This window comes from Gavialis gangeticus, unplaced genomic scaffold, assembly GCF_001723915.1.
Source record: "Gavialis gangeticus isolate Ggan-Ray unplaced genomic scaffold, GavGan_comp1, whole genome shotgun sequence".
In the NCBI taxonomy this organism is placed as follows: Eukaryota; Metazoa; Chordata; order Crocodylia; family Gavialidae; genus Gavialis; species Gavialis gangeticus.
This window is the reverse complement of record NW_017728993.1, coordinates 55,592,490-55,599,391: the sequence shown is the minus strand read 5'-3', so window position 1 is coordinate 55,599,391 and position 6,902 is coordinate 55,592,490.

Here is a 6,902-nt window from a genome sequence, read left to right as displayed (position 1 = left end):
GGATGACAGATGGCAACACAAAAGGACTCAGCCCTGTGGGATGCTTGCTCCTGGGTGGCACAGCAATTTTTCCACAAGAGTGCAGCTTGCTGCTTGCTTCTCATGTCAGGTGCAGTATTGCCTTCCAGAGCAGGATGAGGCAGCTTTTTGAGACACTTGAAAGAGGACACCCCAACCTATTTCACAACCAAATGGGATGTTTACACACATAGGTAACAAATGTTTGATTCTGCCCTGTAGGAGGCCGGCTTGCATTGTTTGCTTTATCTTTCATGTAGATGGGGTTTAATTGCGGTGAATGAAGTTGCTAGGTATCTGACAGCATCCTTTAGTAGCAGGGCAATTTTCAAGTTGCGGGGGGAACCACCTCACTACCATTCCTTGCCCCTCAGTTGCCTTTCTCCCTCTATCACTGCTGCAGAAATGTATTATTATTATTTTCCCTGATTTAAACTGATTTTTTTTCTTTTCTTCCCTTTATCCCAATTTCAGCCCGGTTTTTATGTTTGGAAGATAAACCCTGAAAAATTCCTGGAATTTTTTTTAAATAAAAACCAAAAATGTGGAACACTACACATATTTGTGCTCATTTATTGTACTTTGCAGCATCTTTCATTGTACATGTGCCTTCAAGCAGCAGGCACTACAGCAGGTGTTGCATAATCTGAGTGTCACCATGTCACTGCGCCAACCCTGGGAAGATATGTGTGTTGATGAGTCAGACCTGTAGCAGCCTGCATAGGGGAGCAATGGCCCTGTACTTTCCTCCTCAATGCTAGCACATTTCCATCCTCACTCAATCTCGCCTGCCATGACTTAGTTGTAAAAAGAGTAAGGAGGAATTATTCAGTTGGGGAACAGACTTAGTCCAGGTGAGATATTGCAGCTATCACAGCTAGTTCCTGCTGGCTGCTGAGATACAGCTCAGTAGCTTGATCCTTACAAGTCTGTATTGCGAGATCCTCTGTCCCCTACACTCCTGCCTCAAGCTCCATGTCTTACTATAGTCTCAGACCTTCACAGGGCCATATCTCGAGGTACCCGGTCCTATCCGTACCAAAGACCTCAGACTTTACCCCTGGGATATCGAACAGCCCATCTTGAATAAGTATAAAAAATGGCGAGCAGCTTGACTGGTTCTCAGCCACTGAGAGTTGCATCTTGCCACCTTGCTCAGTTCTGAGGGCTTCTTGTAGCTCCCTGCTGGGTCCTCCCTCCAGTCAGGGGTATTGTCCTCTGAGCAGCTAAGACATGGGATCCCTGCTGAGGGAGATGGGACGTTGGTGAATCACCAATAGGCTGCTTTTAATCAGAGCCAGGGCTTTCCCTGAGCTCCACCTCCAGCTGGGGGAGCTCACTTCCCTTCCTGGGGTCTGTACCATCTGACCCAGTCAGCTCAGCCTGCTTGGCCGGAGTGCAGTCCTGGCTCTGTGGGCTTCACTCCGCTTCTGGTTGGAGCAGCAGCTGGAGGGATTCCTGATGCCAAACAGGTAAGGAGAGGGGTGCAAGCAGTCCCTCCTCGCCCCATCTGCTCTGTCACACTGAGGCTCTGCGCCACAATCACAGCTGGTTGAATCAATGGTATAGCTCCACTACTTAATTAGTTCTTTGGAGCATACATAGGTGGTTAAGACATTGCCACCTTTGTCATGGTTTGTCAGCCCCTGGTGGTAAGGATTCAGCTGCTGGAATGTCCATTTTTCCACTGTCAGGCATTTTCTTCACCCTTTCGTTCCACATCTGTAGTTGTGTCTGAAATTCATCTGAAATTCAATGTATGGATATCTGGTAATCATATCTTACCACTCTGTAAGCTCATAATGTCATTTTAAAAGGGTTAGCAATATACACAGCACAATACAGTCACTCTATTGGAAAAAAGAATGAAAAAGAAACCTTACTGGCTTTAAATGTTTGCCCTAGAGCAGAAAACATTTACTCTCCTAGAATATCTTCCTTGGTTGTTTTTTTTGTTTACCATTTTGACACAGACTTCTTATGCAGAGAAAAAATAATTATATTGTCAGGAAAAGAAAAGAAGTAACTACTTACAGGTTGTTTTCAAGGAATTTGGAGACCCAAAATTTGATGTTACTTAAACATTTGGAAAAAAAGTTCTTTGGGTTCTTAAAATATGTTTGGGCCACTTAAAAATAATAATGCCATAGAAAAGAAAGAAAACACAAACTTGTGAAAATGTCTGGGGTGGCAACATGGTTTATGTTCCTTTTTCCTGGTTCTGCTACAGCAATCCATAAAACATGTCATTCAAAAGCTAAGCTTTTCAAAGGAACCTCCAGTTTGCTGCCCATAATCATTTACATGCACAACTCTAAATGCACAAGCATGTATGTATAAATGCACTTGTACATTTGTACATGTAGATGATATATGACTTCGCATACCATATTTTTGTACAAATTTGGGGAGGTTCTTCAGTAAAACTCCAAGGCAGTGAGTTCATGAAGAAGAGGTTTCCATGAGCACATCTTTACAAAGCACCTCTCCTTTTCCCCTCTTTCCACAGTTGTCTTGTGAGTGGCCTGTAAAAAGACCATGAGACCTGCCTAATTAGAGTGCTGTGCCATCTGCATGGAGACTCTAAGTCTTAGACTTGATTCTGCCCTTTAGCAGTAGTTTCCATTGGCTGTGACTGTACCTGAAGCATTTTGGAGAAAAGATAATATTTGTATTACCCTCTCTTCTAGTTGAATTCTGTGGGGATGGAGAAGAAAGAATCTGTCACCCCCCTTTGGCTCAGTCTTGGCCTGGCTACTCTTCACCACAGCACATCCACTCCATTATTTTAAACTCTGGACTCATGGAACATTAGCTGTAGGCCCTGGGGTACCAAGGATGGCACTGCAGAAGATGCTGAGCCTCTGTTATTTATGAGGTGATCTGCACAAGAAGGGTCTTCCTAATTCACAGACCTCAAGGTTGGGTTGAAGAGGGAGAAGAAGAGATGACCAGGGCCTTTACCTTTTGTGCACAGAACTGCCTTTGCAAGAGACTAAACTGCACAAAATCAAAAATAGGGTAAAGGCAATTTTGCCTAATGTAGCCCTATTGCAATGCTGCTTCCATATCCTATGCCCTAACAAAGCTGCCATAGCATATTGTAAATTAAGCAATTAGAAACCAAAGCATCAATGTTTAATTGCAATTTCATTTTTTAAGAAACTCAACAGAAAAGGATAAATTTTGTTAGTGGGAAATGAATTTCCAGGGTTTTCAGAAGGTGTTATAAAAAGTGTGCAATTGCTTAACATTAGCCTTTTAAATTATTTTGTATGAAGCAAAGCATTAGGAAAGGGACATTTTAAAGGCAGATTTACAACTGCTTAATGAATGGTAACTGAAGTTTTTCATTTTTAATTAAAGATCCATTCTTAATTGAAACATGTATTTTAACATTTTCACTCTGATGTGTGTATTTCAGAATTTCAATTCTGTAAAGGTAGAAAATAATGTGCAGAGAGTCTGTGCAGTGTTCAGATGCCTCTGGGTTAGGGCACTTTTGTAAATAAAATGTATTATTTACATGTAACGAATACCTATCGTTAGTGATTAATCTGGCAAATTGCCGAAGGGAGGAAGTTACTCAAAAACATCTCAAAATTGTGGGTTGAGATTAAAAATGTGTCATTGTATATTTAGCAAGTATTAATGCAAACTACAACATATATAGAGATGGGGAGGATGAAAGAAATGAAGTCCCACTTGGGCTAGACATGATTTTACTTTCAGAATTAGGGGACAGACGTTTTGGAAGGAGAAGATGCTTCTGCTGGCCTCCCTCTTTACAAATATTCACTGCCTGTCCCTGTCAAAATGCTTCCTTTTCAACACAAACTCCCTTATGCACAAGGATGCATTTACTCCTCAAATGGCAGCCCAGTGCCTCTGTTGCTAAATCCACCTCAGTAGGGGAAAATTTCTCTCTTTTCCTTCTAGATGATTCATTCATCCTACAGGCCAGACTGGTAAAGAGACAAGCTTGTTTGTAATGCCTGAACTGGGCAGTAGCCAGAGGCTGCTCCAGTTGCACAGCTGTGCCCTTGTTGCCTGTATCCAGGTCAGGCAGAGTATGCCAGTCTATCTGTTTTCTCTCCTGATGCACTAAATAACTGAGTAAGGAGAGATCTGTGTCCTTCCCTCCCCAGCCTGCCCTTCCTTGGTGTTTGAATGACTGGGAAATCCCTCAACCTTCCTATTGCGCTATGAGTAACATATAAACATGTTTCCTTTATACCTGTTCTCTCCTAGGGCTGGAAGTGAGCAGGATCAGGTGATTTTGCTGTTCCCAACACTTCCCAAGTAGCCCCAACAATTTCTGCAGAACTTATATAAAAATCATTAAGTCCTTAGCCTTTCTGACTGCATAGAAAACCATCCAAGTATGAGTCAGAGCCCTTCAGTCTGGTTGGAGCTGTTTATATTAGGCAAGTGCACTATTGCAAGGACAGTAATTACATTAAATTACTGGTTGCAAGACTTATCCTTGCAACTGATGAGCAGTATAGCTGGGCAGCGACTCTGTTCTTGAAACCTCTGAGTTGGAGTGCCTACGCTCAGTACACTCTAGACAGCATTACCAGTATTTTACAGCAGGGGTGTCAAATGTAGGGTCCATGAACCAGATATAGCCTGCAGTGCCATGTTTTCTGGCCTGGGGCTCTCATTGGGACTGGGAATTGGGGGGCAGGCTGAGCAGTGGTGGGGCCCACCACCAAAATTCCAGGTACAGAGCCCTGTTGGGGATGTGTCAGCAGTAAGGGAGTGAGTGACAGCTGCATTAGCACCTACTGCCTCTGTTGCTATGTCTAGATTCAGGCTACAAAAAGCCCTGGGGTTCAGATCCAGCCCACAACGAGGGGTTTGACATACCTGCTCTACAGCACTGCAGGAGGTAGCTGGTTGCAGTGCCTGTGTGTTCCTGTCATCATTTTTTTGGGTAAAATATAATGTACTATTGCAGGCGAATATGAGATAATGATTTGCTCTAAGGTGCTGCATCAAATCAATTGTTCTAACAGTTACACAAGTTGTATGGATATGTTTTTTAAAGGAGTTTGAGATGCTAGATATTACACCCAATAGTTTGTAGCAATGATGTTTTTCTAATGTAGGTGGGCCCCGTATGTCCGTAGCAGTTTCAATGTTTAAATCTGAGAGGTGTGAATTGTCCCTTTCATATTGACAGATTGTTAGATCTGAAACCTAATTATGTCTTTTCCCCATGTAAGATATTTAGAGATGTCTTGAATTTAGTCACTGAACACAATCAAATAAGAGGGGATGAAAACTCTGCTCTCCCCTTTCTAGAGAATTGTTTGCTGCCCTTCACTTGAGGTATGTTTTATTTTTTTAACAACCTGCTATTTGCTGGCTGACTTTTGCACAATGCTAGTTTTGTATTGGACAGTAGGGACAGTCATTCTAGAACACAGTTTCCAATACAGCAGTGATTCTCAGACCTTGGCTTCCAAGCCACAATGGAATTATCACCTGTCTCTTCACAGAAAATTTTATCAATTTATATTGGGTTTTCATTTGTTTTCACATACACTGGTCATGTCTTTTCTGAAATCATCAGTAATGTAATATATGTGCCATTTATCTCTGGTGGACTGTACAAATGTTAACTGATGTGTCAGCTTGCTTTTTGAACTGGAGTGTACTTGATGTGTTTCACTTAGAGGTGTGTACAGGGTTCCCTCGCTTCATGCTGTATATTTGTTCCTGGAAAGTGGCGCATAACTTGAATTCACATAAAGGGAACCCACTTTACAAAGCAACAAATAGGGATACGTTCCAAGACCTCGACTGTACTGACCCCCAGGCCCATTTCTACCACTTTTACAAGACAATTTTGGTGCTCGTCAACACCAGACAGTACACATAAGCACTATCATAGTGGGGATGGCAACTACAGAAACATGTTGCAGTCAACAACGGAGGAGCACAGATCCACACAGGAGGCTGTATTTTGGTGTGCGTCATTCCCACAATGCACTGCACAAAGTAGCTGAGCACGGGGGGACTGGACCCGATGATCTACAAGGTCCCTGCCAGCCCCTGCCAATCTATGAATCCACGATGGTAATCCAGTGCAGATCATTTCAGAGGCAACATCCATCCAACATACTCCTCTACCTCTAATTTCCAGTTACAAAGCCTGGTAAGCATCATTTATATTAGCTATAAAGTGTATTTCAGTGGCATCTATACCCTTGCCTTATCTGACCTTGAGATCCCAGTGTTGTAGGCTCAGTCCACAGCCATACTCCAGCAAGAGGCAGGCTCTCCCTTGACCGCCACGGGGCTGACAAAGAGGGGAAGTAAGGCAAAGCCAACTGCTGGAGGTCACACAGCAGTCCTGACCTAATGCTCCTCACTCCTGACCCAGTGTGTGGGCGGGGGGGATGTGTTGGGGGCACGGGAGCCCCAAGCAGCTCCTTACAGGCTGGAGCTCTGCCAGCCTGCAAGGGAAACGCCTCAGCCCCCCCATTTTTCTCCTTGAAAGGAGAATCCGGTTTTAAAGTTTGGTGGCCCATCTTTAAGTGCGTTCGCGACCCCTTCACAAATCCTTGCGACCCACTGTTGGGCCTTATGCCGCGTAGTCTCTCAGCTCCGCTCCCGGGCGCGAGGTGCCTGGCGGGCCTGGGGCTCCTTCCCCTGCTGTGCGCCGCCCCGCGCGCTCCTGGCAGGGGCCGTCCCCGCGGCAGCCCCGCTCCACGTCAGGACGCCACCTCCTTGCTGCGGGAAACACTGGAGGAAGCCACCTCAGGTTGGGGGGCCGAGGGCAGCAGGAGAGACCTGCAGCAGGGCGGGAGAGGGAGGGGTCAGCTCAGGCGCTCCCCGCTCTCGCTCTACCTTTCCCTCCCCCGACCGCCCCT